The sequence below is a fragment of the Phyllobates terribilis genome, unplaced genomic scaffold (assembly GCF_046119375.1).
Source record: "Phyllobates terribilis strain yellow unplaced genomic scaffold, ASM4611937v1 Scaffold_138__1_contigs__length_4804227, whole genome shotgun sequence".
Lineage (NCBI taxonomy): Eukaryota > Metazoa > Chordata > Amphibia > Anura > Dendrobatidae > Phyllobates > Phyllobates terribilis.
In genome coordinates, this window is record NW_027362898.1 from 96,999 (window position 1) to 110,513 (window position 13,515).

General features: G+C 49.9%; 6 non-coding genes and 1 pseudogene across 6 annotated transcripts; all 7 read left to right on the plus strand.

Moving 5' to 3' along the window:
* Nucleotides 1-24: 24 nt before the first annotated feature.
* On the plus strand, nt 25-215 carry LOC141205391 (U2 spliceosomal RNA). The gene has a single exon (XR_012276158.1). It is a non-coding gene; the product is annotated as a U2 spliceosomal RNA (small nuclear RNA).
* A 1,121-nt stretch (nt 216-1,336) lies between these two features.
* LOC141205022 (U2 spliceosomal RNA) lies at nt 1,337-1,527 on the plus strand. The gene has a single exon (XR_012275799.1). It is a non-coding gene; the product is annotated as a U2 spliceosomal RNA (small nuclear RNA).
* A 1,120-nt stretch (nt 1,528-2,647) lies between these two features.
* LOC141205340 (U2 spliceosomal RNA) lies at nt 2,648-2,838 on the plus strand. Its single transcript, XR_012276107.1, has one exon. It is a non-coding gene; the product is annotated as a U2 spliceosomal RNA (small nuclear RNA).
* Nucleotides 2,839-3,960: 1,122 nt separating this feature from the next.
* LOC141205023 (U2 spliceosomal RNA) lies at nt 3,961-4,151 on the plus strand. Its single transcript, XR_012275800.1, has one exon. It is a non-coding gene; the product is annotated as a U2 spliceosomal RNA (small nuclear RNA).
* A 1,123-nt stretch (nt 4,152-5,274) lies between these two features.
* Nucleotides 5,275-5,465, plus strand: LOC141205024 (U2 spliceosomal RNA). Its single transcript, XR_012275801.1, has one exon. It is a non-coding gene; the product is annotated as a U2 spliceosomal RNA (small nuclear RNA).
* Nucleotides 5,466-6,586: 1,121 nt separating this feature from the next.
* LOC141205025 (U2 spliceosomal RNA) lies at nt 6,587-6,777 on the plus strand. Its single transcript, XR_012275802.1, has one exon. It is a non-coding gene; the product is annotated as a U2 spliceosomal RNA (small nuclear RNA).
* A 1,117-nt stretch (nt 6,778-7,894) lies between these two features.
* On the plus strand, nt 7,895-7,972 carry LOC141205519 (U2 spliceosomal RNA; annotated as a pseudogene).
* The last annotated feature ends 5,543 nt before the right edge of the window (nt 7,973-13,515 follow it).

Below are 13,515 nucleotides of genomic sequence, written 5' to 3' on the forward strand. Positions count from 1 at the left end.
CGTAGTCGGAAACCAATTCTGGTTATCGCTTCTCGGCCTTTTGGCTAAGATCAAGTGTTGTATCTGTTCTTATCAGTTTAATATCTGATACGTCCCCTATCTGGGGACCATATATTAAATGGATTTTTAGAACAGGGAGATGGAAAAAGAGCTTGCTCTGTCCACTCCACGCATTGACCTGGTATTGCAGTATCTCCAGGACCGGTGCACCCCTTCTTTAATGCAGTTTCTAAAATCAGAAAGAATTGAATTCAATGCTTTTTGTTCATTTTGCTTGTTTGTCGGATTTTGGGATGGACTCTTTGGCTTTGCTTTTCTTCTCCTCATTGGATTTTTCATGTTAAAAGTTGCAGAAGCCAGATGACAAGCTCATTTTGGTTCAACTTCAGCAACTGTGCATTGCATTGCCATGTAATGTAATGTAATGCAATGCTATCTATCTAGCTCTCCCTCTATACTTCCTTTTGGATAAACAGACATATTAGGCAAGCATTTTGGAGCTTTCACCTAAATAACTACAGGTGGTGAGATAAGCTGCACAATATAATTGACCTTTCAGTATATTGTTGCACACACACCATCTATTTAGCAAATGCCCTTGTTATCAACAGCAGCCTTTTAAACTCACCTGAGCTAACAGGTATGTGAGCTGGTTACTCTGCTGCGCTTAAAATTTCTTTTTTGGTTTGCTACAATGCCTTTTCTGAAACGTTGTCTCCCTCTGCTGGAACACTGACTTCTTTCATTTAATGCCTGCAGACTATAAAAGAGAAACCAACCCAAAAAGTTTGGTTGATTAGTCTGTGGCATTCTTTTAAACTGTTGCTTATGGCGGTCTCTGTGAGCTTCTCAGTGACATTCAGCCATCCAGGTATCCCGCCTGCAGTAGACGGAATGTGGCAATGGAACGCTGGCTGCGCGTGTCATAATAGGCTCTGAGCCTTTATATACCTGCGCACAGCAGCAGCCACCTTCAGTCTGCTGCTGGACAGCCAGCAGCAGCAGCAGCAGGAGAGGTAATTAATCAGCAACCCTCCAGCTAAGGGTAGACAGCTGCTCGTTCCACCCCCCCCCCCGCCTTAATTGGTTCTCCTCCCTTCCAACGGTGTTGAGGCGGGTGGGAACAGCCGGGGGTTGAGGGTACTGTGCTAAAAGAGGTGGAGTTATGCAGATCTAAAACGCGTGGATTGCAGCAGCAGCAAGCCGAAAAGTGCAGGCATGTGAGGGATCTAGAGGTTGACAGCATGTCTTCTTAACGGGAGTCCAGGTGGCCATCTCCACAAATGGACTTTTCAGAATCCTTGGGTGGCACCGTAGTCGGAAACCAATTCTGGTTATCGCTTCTCGGCCTTTTGGCTAAGATCAAGTGTAGTATCTGTTCTTATCAGTTTAATATCTGATACGTCCCCTATCTGGGGACCATATATTAAATGGATTTTTAGAACAGGGAGATGGAAAAAGAGCTTGCTCTGTCCACTCCACGCATTGACCTGGTATTGCAGTATCTCCAGGACCGGTGCACCCCTTCTTTAATGCAGTTTCTAAAATCAGAAAGAATTGAATTCAATGCTTTTTGTTCATTTTGCTTGTTTGTCGGATTTTGGGATGGACTCTTTGGCTTTGCTTTTCTTCTCCTCATTGGATTTTTCATGTTAAAAGTTGCAGAAGCCAGATGACAAGCTCATTTTGGTTCAACTTCAGCAACTGTGCATTGCATTGCCATGTAATGTAATGTAATGCAATGCTATCTATCTAGCTCTCCCTCTATACTTCCTTTTGGATAAACAGACATATTAGGCAAGCATTTTGGAGCTTTCACCTAAATAACTACAGGTGGTGAGATAAGCTGCACAATATAATTGACCTTTCAGTATATTGTTGCACACACACCATCTATTTAGCAAATGCCCTTGTTATCAACAGCAGCCTTTTAAACTCACCTGAGCTAACAGGTATGTGAGCCGGTTACTCTGCTGCGCTTAAAATTTCTTTTTTGGTTTGCTACAATGCCTTTTCTGAAACGTTGTCTCCCTCTGCTGGAACACTGACTTCTTTCATTTAATGCCTGCAGACTATAAAAGAGAAACCAACCCAAAAAGTTTGGTTGATTAGTCTGTGGCATTCTTTTAAACTGTTGCTTATGGCGGTCTCTGTGAGCTTCTCAGTGACATTCAGCCATCCAGGTATCCCGCCTGCAGTAGACGGAATGTGGCAATGGAACGCTGGCTGCGCGTGTCATAATAGGCTCTGAGCCTTTATATACCTGCGCACAGCAGCAGCCACCTTCAGTCTGCTGCTGGACAGCCAGCAGCAGCAGCAGCAGGAGAGGTAATTAATCAGCAACCCTCCTGCTAAGGGTAGACAGCTGCTCGTTCCACCCCCCCCCCGCCTTAATTGGTTCTCCTCCCTTCCAACGGTGTTGAGGCGGGTGGGAACAGCCGGGGGTTGAGGGTACTGTGCTAAAAGAGGTGGAGTTATGCAGATCTAAAACGCGTGGATTGCAGCAGCAGCAAGCCGAAAAGTGCAGGCATGTGAGGGATCTAGAGGTTGACAGCATGTCTTCTTAACGGGAGTCCAGGTGGCCATCTCCACAAATGGACTTTTCAGAATCCTTGGGTGGCACCGTAGTCGGAAACCAATTCTGGTTATCGCTTCTCGGCCTTTTGGCTAAGATCAAGTGTAGTATCTGTTCTTATCAGTTTAATATCTGATACGTCCCCTATCTGGGGACCATATATTAAATGGATTTTTAAAACAGGGAGATGGAAAAAGAGCTTGCTCTGTCCACTCCACGCATTGACCTGGTATTGCAGTATCTCCAGGACCGGTGCACCCCTTCTTTAATGCAGTTTCTAAAATCAGAAAGAATTGAATTCAATGCTTTTTCTTCATTTTGCTTGTTTGTCGGATTTTGGGATGGACTCTTTGGCTTTGCTTTTCTTCTCCTCATTGGATTTTTCATGTTAAAAGTTGCAGAAGCCAGATGACAAGCTCATTTTGGTTCAACTTCAGCAACTGTGCATTGCATTGCCATGTAATGTAATGTAATGCAATGCTATCTATCTAGCTCTCCCTCTATACTTCCTTTTGGATAAACAGACATATTAGGCAAGCATTTTGGAGCTTTCACCTAAATAACTACAGGTGGTGAGATAAGCTGCACAATATAATTGACCTTTCAGTATATTGTTGCACACACACCATCTATTTAGCAAATGCCCTTGTTATCAACAGCAGCCTTTTAAACTCACCTGAGCTAACAGGTATGTGAGCTGGTTACTCTGCTGCGCTTAAAATTTCTTTTTTGTTTTGCTACAATGCCTTTTCTGAAACGTTGTCTCCCTCTGCTGGAACACTGACTTCTTTCATTTAATGCCTGCAGACTATAAAAGAGAAACCAACCCAAAAAGTTTGGTTGATTAGTCTGTGGCATTCTTTTAAACTGTTGCTTATGGCGGTCTCTGTGAGCTTCTCAGTGACATTCAGCCATCCAGGTATCCCGCCTGCAGTAGACGGAATGTGGCAATGGAACGCTGGCTGCGCGTGTCATAATAGGCTCTGAGCCTTTATATACCTGCGCACAGCAGCAGCCACCTTCAGTCTGCTGCTGGACAGCCAGCAGCAGCAGCAGCAGGAGAGGTAATTAATCAGCAACCCTCCTGCTAAGGGTAGACAGCTGCTCGTTCCACCCCCCCCCCCCGCCTTAATTGGTTCTCCTCCCTTCCAACGGTGTTGAGGCGGGTGGGAACAGCCGGGGGTTGAGGGTACTGTGCTAAAAGAGGTGGAGTTATGCAGATCTAAAACGCGTGGATTGCAGCAGCAGCAAGCCGAAAAGTGCAGGCATGTGAGGGATCTAGAGGTTGACAGCATGTCTTCTTAACGGGAGTCCAGGTGGCCATCTCCACAAATGGACTTTTCAGAATCCTTGGGTGGCACCGTAGTCGGAAACCAATTCTGGTTATCGCTTCTCGGCCTTTTGGCTAAGATCAAGTGTAGTATCTGTTCTTATCAGTTTAATATCTGATACGTCCCCTATCTGGGGACCATATATTAAATGGATTTTTAGAACAGGGAGATGGAAAAAGAGCTTGCTCTGTCCACTCCACGCATTGACCTGGTATTGCAGTATCTCCAGGACCGGTGCACCCCTTCTTTAATGCAGTTTCTAAAATCAGAAAGAATTGAATTCAATGCTTTTTGTTCATTTTGCTTGTTTGTCGGATTTTGGGATGGACTCTTTGGCTTTGCTTTTCTTCTCCTCATTGGATTTTTCATGTTAAAAGTTGCAGAAGCCAGATGACAAGCTCATTTTGGTTCAACTTCAGCAACTGTGCATTGCATTGCCATGTAATGTAATGTAATGCAATGCTATCTATCTAGCTCTCCCTATATACTTCCTTTTGGATAAACAGACATATTAGGCAAGCATTTTGGAGCTTTCACCTAAATAACTACAGGTGGTGAGATAAGCTGCACAATATAATTGACCTTTCAGTATATTGTTGCACACACACCATCTATTTAGCAAATGCCCTTGTTATCAACAGCAGCCTTTTAAACTCACCTGAGCTAACAGGTATGTGAGCTGGTTACTCTGCTGCGCTTAAAATTTCTTTTTTGGTTTGCTACAATGCCTTTTCTGAAACGTTGTCTCCCTCTGCTGGAACACTGACTTCTTTCATTTAATGCCTGCAGACTATAAAAGAGAAACCAACCCAAAAAGTTTGGTTGATTAGTCTGTGGCATTCTTTTAAACTGTTGCTTATGGCGGTCTCTGTGAGCTTCTCAGTGACATTCAGCCATCCAGGTATCCCGCCTGCAGTAGACGGAATGTGGCAATGGAACGCTGGCTGCGCGTGTCATAATAGGCTCTGAGCCTTTATATACCTGCGCACAGCAGCAGCCACCTTCAGTCTGCTGCTGGACAGCCAGCAGCAGCAGCAGCAGGAGAGGTAATTAATCAGCAACCCTCCTGCTAAGGGTAGACAGCTGCTCGTTCCACCCCCCCCCCCCCGCCTTAATTGGTTCTCCTCCCTTCCAACGGTGTTGAGGCGGGTGGGAACAGCCGGGGGTTGAGGGTACTGTGCTAAAAGAGGTGGAGTTATGCAGATCTAAAACGCGTGGATTGCAGCAGCAGCAAGCCGAAAAGTGCAGGCATGTGAGGGATCTAGAGGTTGACAGCATGTCTTCTTAACGGGAGTCCAGGTGGCCATCTCCACAAATGGACTTTGCAGAATCCTTGGGTGGCACCGTAGTCGGAAACCAATTCTGGTTATCGCTTCTCGGCCTTTTGGCTAAGATCAAGTGTAGTATCTGTTCTTATCAGTTTAATATCTGATACGTCCCCTATCTGGGGACCATATATTAAATGGATTTTTAGAACAGGGAGATGGAAAAAGAGCTTGCTCTGTCCACTCCACGCATTGACCTGGTATTGCAGTATCTCCAGGACCGGTGCACCCCTTCTTTAATGCAGTTTCTAAAATCAGAAAGAATTGAATTCAATGCTTTTTGTTCATTTTGCTTGTTTGTCGGATTTTGGGATGGACTCTTTGGCTTTGCTTTTCTTCTCCTCATTGGATTTTTCATGTTAAAAGTTGCAGAAGCCAGATGACAAGCTCATTTTGGTTCAACTTCAGCAACTGTGCATTGCATTGCCATGTAATGTAATGTAATGCAATGCTATCTATCTAGCTCTCCCTCTATACTTCCTTTTGGATAAACAGACATATTAGGCAAGCATTTTGGAGCTTTCACCTAAATAACTACAGGTGGTGAGATAAGCTGCACAATATAATTGACCTTTCAGTATATTGTTGCACACACACCATCTATTTAGCAAATGCCCTTGTTATCAACAGCAGCCTTTTAAACTCACCTGAGCTAACAGGTATGTGAGCTGGTTACTCTGCTGCGCTTAAAATTTCTTTTTTGGTTTGCTACAATGCCTTTTCTGAAACGTTGTCTCCCTCTGCTGGAACACTGACTTCTTTCATTTAATGCCTGCAGACTATAAAAGAGAAACCAACCCAAAAAGTTTGGTTGATTAGTCTGTGGCATTCTTTTAAACTGTTGCTTATGGCGGTCTCTGTGAGCTTCTCAGTGACATTCAGCCATCCAGGTATCCCGCCTGCAGTAGACGGAATGTGGCAATGGAACGCTGGCTGCGCGTGTCATAATAGGCTCTGAGCCTTTATATACCTGCGCACAGCAGCAGCCACCTTCAGTCTGCTGCTGGACAGCCAGCAGCAGCAGCAGCAGGAGAGGTAATTAATCAGCAACCCTCCTGCTAAGGGTAGACAGCTGCTCGTTCCACCCCCCCCCCCGCCTTAATTGGTTCTCCTCCCTTCCAACGGTGTTGAGGCGGGTGGGAACAGCCGGGGGTTGAGGGTACTGTGCTAAAAGAGGTGGAGTTATGCAGATCTAAAACGCGTGGATTGCAGCAGCAGCAAGCCGAAAAGTGCAGGCATGTGAGGGATCTAGAGGTTGACAGCATGTCTTCTTAACGGGAGTCCAGGTGGCCATCTCCACAAATGGACTTTTCAGAATCCTTGGGTGGCACCGTAGTCGGAAACCAATTCTGGTTATCGCTTCTCGGCCTTTTGGCTAAGATCAAGTGTAGTATCTGTTCTTATCAGTTTAATATCTGATACGTCCCCTATCTGGGGACCATATATTAAATGGATTTTTAGAACAGGGAGATGGAAAAAGAGCTTGCTCTGTCCACTCCACGCATTGACCTGGTATTGCAGTATCTCCAGGACCGGTGCACCCCTTCTTTAATGCAGTTTCTAAAATCAGAAAGAATTGAATTCAATGCTTTTTGTTCATTTTGCTTGTTTGTCGGATTTTGGGATGGACTCTTTGGCTTTGCTTTTCTTCTCCTCATTGGATTTTTCATGTTAAAAGTTGCAGAAGCCAGATGACAAGCTCATTTTGGTTCAACTTCAGCAACTGTGCATTGCATTGCCATGTAATGTAATGTAATGCAATGCTATCTATCTAGCTCTCCCTCTATACTTCCTTTTGGATAAACAGACATATTAGGCAAGCATTTTGGAGCTTTCCCCTAAATAACTACAGGTGGTGAGATAAGCTGCACAATATAATTGACCTTTCAGTATATTGTTGCACACACACCATGTATTTAGCAAATGCCCTTGTTATCAACAGCAGCCTTTTAAACTCACCTGAGCTAACAGGTATGTGAACTGGTTACTCTGCTGCGCTTAAAATTTCTTTTTTGGTTTGCTACAATGCCTTTTCTGAAACGTTGTCTCCCTCTGCTGGAACACTGACTTCTTTCATTTAATGCCTGCAGACTATAAAAGAGAAACCAACCCAAAAAGTTTGGTTGATTAGTCTGTGGCATTCTTCTAAACTGTTGCTTATGGCGGTCTCTGTGAGCTTCTCAGTGACATTCAGCCATCCAGGTATCCCGCCTGCAGTAGACGGAATGTGGCAATGGAACGCTGGCTGCGCGTGTCATAATAGGCTCTGAGCCTTTATATACCTGCGCACAGCAGCAGCCACCTTCAGTCTGCTGCTGGACAGCCAGCAGCAGCAGCAGGAGAGGTAATTAATCAGCAACCCTCCTGCTAAGGGTAGACAGCTGCTCGTTCCACCCCCCCCCCGCCTTAATTGGTTCTCCTCCCTTCCAACGGTGTTGAGGCGGGTGGGAACAGCCGGGGGTTGAGGGTACTGTGCTAAAAGAGGTGGAGTTATGCAGATCTAAAACGCGTGGATTGCAGCAGCAGCAAGCCGAAAAGTGCAGGCATGTGAGGGATCTAGAGGTTGACAGCATGTCTTCTTAACGGGAGTCCAGGTGGCCATCTCCACAAATGGACTTTTCAGAATCCTTGGGTGGCACCGTAGTCGGAAACCAATTCTGGTTATCGCTTCTCGGCCTTTTGGCTAAGGTCAAGTGTAGTATCTGTTCTTATAAGAACACAAGAGCTACGATCTACACTTGACGAGAGCGATCGAACTCGGAAGGAGAAGAGCTTCGGAGCCCAGCTGACATCGGAGAAGGAAGGCGGATATCGGTGGGAGGAAGAAGCTCTAAAGAATCCAGAAGAAGACGAAGACTCGTAGAAGAATCGGGCTGTTCTGTGGAATCTTCGAGGAAGAAAATCATCGAGACAAAGACCTTTCGGGGAATTTGTCCAGAACACGACGGGAGAAGAATCTGCATAGCTCCACCCATTCCGGGAAGAGTTCCAGATCCAGCTCCAAGAAGTAACTGCAGGAGGAAAGCCATGGCAAGCGCTGCGAGGAAGGCCGAAAAGAAGAGCCTGGAGCAGGGGACAGCCAGGAGGGCCCAGCCAGGAGCCGATTCTGACCCCAAGGACTCTGCCTCCACGACTGGCCAGCAGAAGGGACCCCAGAAGCCCCGCCACGAAGCTCCAGCCCTGGAGCCATGGATGCGGCAGACGGTGGCCCTGAAGCTGAAGGAAGTGGATGGGAGGGTGCCGGACATGTCCTCGGACGTGTTCTGCCAGAAGATGCTGCTGGATCGAGGCTTCTCCAGGTCGGACACCCTCAGCATCCAGACCTTCTTGACGGGGATCTTCTTCGTCACCTTCGCCACTGTGAACACCTGCAGGAGGTTCTGGGAAATGGTAAGCGCAAAAGGACCGGATAATTCTTTCTCTGCCTTTACAGGTAGCTGCCCTATCCAGAGGGACGAAAGGAGGATCACGGTCTCCATGCGCAACCCGCACACCCCAGGCCAAGACATCTGTACCTTCCTGAGACGCTTCTGTTTGGTTGTGAAGGAACCCTCTCACATCCTGAATGGACTCGGCTTCTGGACAGGTAAGTGGTCGGTGACCGTTAGACTTCACAGGGACCTGGCGTACTCAGACGGACTTCGGCACCTGCCCCCGACATTCTCCCTGGGCAACTCCTACGGCCTCATCTATTACCCGGACATGCCGCGGAACTGCAGGAGATGCGGCAAGAACGGCCACGAGATGAAGGACTGCAAGGAGGATGCCTGCAGGATTTGTCGAGTGACGGGACACAGCTCGAAGGACTGCCCGAAGAAGACGTCCTGCAACCTGTGTGGGCTGGCGGCTCATCTGTACAAGGATTGCCCCAAGCGTGAGAGATCCTGGGCATCGGTGGTTGCGACGACCCCAGCTACGGAGGACAAGGCCCCGACGACCAGGCCTGTGAAGGTCAAGGACGCGACGACCAAGGCCCCAGCGGCCAAGGCCGAGACGACCAAGGCCAATGCGGTCAAGGAGTCGGTGGCCAAAGCCCCAGCGACGGTCCCAGCAGCTCCGAAGCAGAAGAAAAAGTCAAAGGAGGGTAAGAGTTCTGTCACCCCTCTCTCGATCCCTCCCCCTGCCACCCCCGTCCAATCCCCCCCCACCCCGGCCACCCCTGCTGAGGATTCCACTTCCTCTTCCTCCTTCCCCTACTCCTCAGCAGGTGTCCTTTCCCCTGCCCCGGCAGCCACTCTCCCTCCCCAGACCATGGTAGCGGTGGAATTAACCTTTCCTCCACCCGCCGCTATCTATTCCGAGGAGGATTTTCCTCTTCTTGTCTCCCCAGTTCCAACCCGGGGAAAGAGGAAGGTGGAGGACAGCCCTGCTACTGAATCCTCCAAAAACGAAGATTCTGGATTTCGTAGGCGAAAAGGAGGATACCCTCCCTGAGCCAGAAGAGATGGAGCACATGGTTGAGACCCTGGTGGCCGAGCCAGAAGAGGAGGAACTGGTGGTCGCCGAGATCGAGGCCGCGCTGCTTGACCAGATGGAGGAAGAGGGCCTGCTGGTGATCCCGTCACCAGCAGTCAACACCGACGAGGGACCACCCGACCGGAGTGGTAACTAAGGTGTATTGCCTGCGCTAACTTTTTCTTTTTTCCCTACATGATGGCTAATATTAACTTATTTTCCATTAATGTCAGGAGCATCAAGGACAAGTTCAGACGTCAGATTATTTATGCCTTCCTTACTTCCCAGTTGTGTGATGTTTATATGTTGCAGGAATGTTCCCTTCCCTCCTCTAGGTCCTTCAAACATCTTTCCAGGGAGTGGTCCCACGGTCCATCCTACTGGTCCGGTGGGGGTGACTGCAAGTCTGCGGGGGTCGCAATTCTGATCAGGGGGGGCGCATTCACGCTTGAGTCCGTCCAGGAGCTCATCTGCGGCAGGGCTCTTGTTGTAGATGGCAACTGGGCGGGAGAACCTGTCAGGTTCATCAACGTGTATGCGTCCCCACTGAAGAATGAGCGTTTGGAGCTTTTCCAGACCCTGCGGCTTCAGCTTGCCACCACCAGGACCTTAGTGATGGCCGGGGATTTCAACTGCCCCATCGAGGAGGATGGTCGTAGTTCTGGCACATCTGCCAAGTTGGACATCACGTCCAAGCTGCTCATCGAGATGGTAACCGAGGCCTCTCTTCAGGACGTGGTGGGCTCCATGGGGAGAGGCTCCACGAACTATTCGTGGAGCCGACCCGATGGCTCTCTCCGCTCCAGGATTGACTTTGTGTTCACCTCTCGGGCAGTCAGGCAGAGTAGGCACTCGATGGTCTCCTGCTTCTTCTCCGACCACAGAGCCATTCACTTACAAGGTGTCCTCGGCGACGGTTTTCCGTCCGGGCCCGGCTCCTGGAAGCTGAATTGTGCTCTGCTGGCTCAGGATGAAGTCGTGGAGGAGCTGAGAGCAGCCTACGCAATGTGGCAGTCCTACAAGGGTAGCTTCCAAACAGTCTCTGATTGGTGGGAATATGTTAAACTTGAGTTTCGCTGTTTCTTTCAGGCCAAGGGTCGACAACAGGCGTGTGAGAAGAGGAGGGACTTCAGAGGGCTGCAGCGCGAGCTGCGGTCGCTGCAGGACCTTCTTCACTGCGGCTGGGACGTGAGGGAGGAGCTGGAGGAGACCAAGAAGAGCCTGAAAAGGCACTTTGAGGAGGAGTCCAAGCGAATCGTCTTCCGTTCCAAAGTGGAGAATCTGGAGAAGGGTGAGAAATGTAACTCATTCTTTTTCAGGAAACTTCATGCCGGTCACACGCCCCTGAACGAGCTGCGAGACGAGAGCGGAAACATGCGACGTGGGAAGGAGGACGTGATGAGGGTCGTCAGCGACTTCTACAGCGAACTCTACTCCCACAAGACTACCGACCCCGACGCTGCTGATAAGTTCCTGTCAGGTATCACTAACCATCTTGATCCTGCAGGCACGGCAGCCTTGGACAAACCTCTGATGGTGGGCGAATTGCTCTCTGCCGCTAAATCCTTTAGGACCGGCAGGACCCCGGGCAGTGATGGTCTTCCAGCGGAGCTCTATGTAGCGCTGGGAGACCTCATCTGTCCGGACCTGTTGGACCTGTACGAGGAGATGGTGGTGGAGGGTAGAATGCCTCCATCTTTGAGGGAAGGAATGGTCACGATCCTGTACAAGCGGAAGGGAGAGAGGTGCGACCTGAGGAATTGGCGTCCCATCACTCTGCTCAACGTGGACTACAAGATCCTGGCCAAGACGATGGCGACACGACTTAAGACGGTGATCGGACGGATCATCCACCCGGACCAGACCTGCGGCATCCCTGGACGTCGCATCGCAGACAGCCTCGCTCTCGTGCGGGACACGGTCGAGTACATCAAGGTCCGCCGCGCACACGCGGCCCTGGTCTCCTTGGATCAGGAGAAGGCCTTCGACCGGGTTTCCCACGAGTTCATGGGCCGAGCTCTGCACCGGTTAGGTTTGGGTAACATGTTTTGTTCGTATGTCCGTCTGATGTATTTTGATATCCACAGCTCGGTGTTGGTGAACGGCTGGAAGACTGACCCCTTCCCTGTCCTCTCTGGGGTCAGACAAGGCTGCCCTCTATCACCTCTTCTTTTTGTTTGTGTTATAGAACTCTTCGCAGAGGCTATCCGGCAGAATGGAGAGATCAGAGGGATCACCGCACCGGGTCCGGGACGACACGAGGTCAAGTGCTCGCTCTACATGGACGACGTCACCGTCTTCTGCGCTGATCGTGGTTCAGTCGACGCCCTCGTCCAGACGTGTGAGAGGTTCGGCCGGGCTTCAGGGGCCAAAGTCAACTGCAGGAAGTCGGAAGCCATGCTCTTCGGGGATTGGCAGCCGGCCTCCTCCGCCCCCTTCCCCTTCAACATTCAACCGGATTTCCTCAAGGTGCTGGGAGTCTGGTTCGGGAAGGAAGGAGCGGCCCTCAAGTCCTGGCAAGAACGCTTGGCCAAGGTGAAGCAACGGATCGGACTCTGGAGCCTCAGACACCTCACTTGTGAGGGTAAGGCACTCGTCCTGCGTAATGAGGTCCTGCCCGTCTTGCAGTACACGGCGCAGGCCTGGCCCCCACACGTCACTGTGTGCAGGGCCATTACCAGGACAGTGTTTCACTTTGTCTGGGGATCCAAGATGGACAGAGTCAGGCGGGCCGTCATGTACAAGGAGCCTCGCAAGGGTGGGAAGGGCGTTCCAGATATCCCCACCCTCCTGCGATCCTCTTTTGTGTGTGATTGTGTCCGCCGGACTTTGCAAGTCAAGAATGGCTCCGCGGGCAGGTCCATGTCTCGCTTCTTCCTGCTTCCTCTTTGGAGGCGACTCGGCTGGGACAAGTGGGACAGCTCCTTCCCCTACAACTGGACGACGCCATGGTTCTACGAAGACGTCGTTCGATTTGTGGGGGAGCATCAACTGGAGGGACTCAAGCCCGACTTGTGGAAGCCCAAAACTATCCACAAGCTAATCAGAGCCAAGGATGACGTGGAGAACATCACAGGACTTCACCAGGACACGCTGGAGACTGTGTGGACAAATGTGTCGTCTGACAGGCTGACCAACGGGCACAAGGACTTGTCGTGGATGGCGATTCAGGGCGGACTGCCCGTCCGGTCATTCATGCATGCCCGGAACCTGTGCAAGACCCGGTACTGCCCAAGGTGCCCCTTCGTGGAGGAAACATCTTTGCACACTTTTTGGGACTGCGGATTTGCACAGCGCCTATTGACTGCACTTGAGGACGACCTGAGGAACTCTGTCCCCAGGGCGAGCCTATCGCACCATTCTGTGCTTTATGGACTCTTCCCTGGGGTTCATACCGTCGGAGCCATCCAGGAGGCTTGGCGCCTTATGAACTGCTTCAAGGATGCCCTTTGGGTCGCCAGGAACCGGCTCATCTTGAGGAGGGAGAGGATGTCCATCCAGGACTGCCGCAGGCTGATCCACAGCCTGCTCAGAGACTATTCCATCATGGACGGTCCGGAGGACGAGGATGAGGACTAAACCCCTCCTCCCCCTCTCCCCTTATGTGTCTTGTCTTTCAATAAAGCTTCGGGCCTGTGATTTTCCCCTCCCCATCCCCTTTTTCCCAATCCCTATCCCTTATCACGGTTCGTCGTACTGTATTGATTGATATGCTTTTTCTTTCAGATTGAGTGTTTTGTGTAGCATAGGGGTGTGATGTGTCTAGTTAGTGCGTCGTATCCTCATGCTATGTAAATATGATGTAGAATTCTGTGTGTACTGGGCTGCG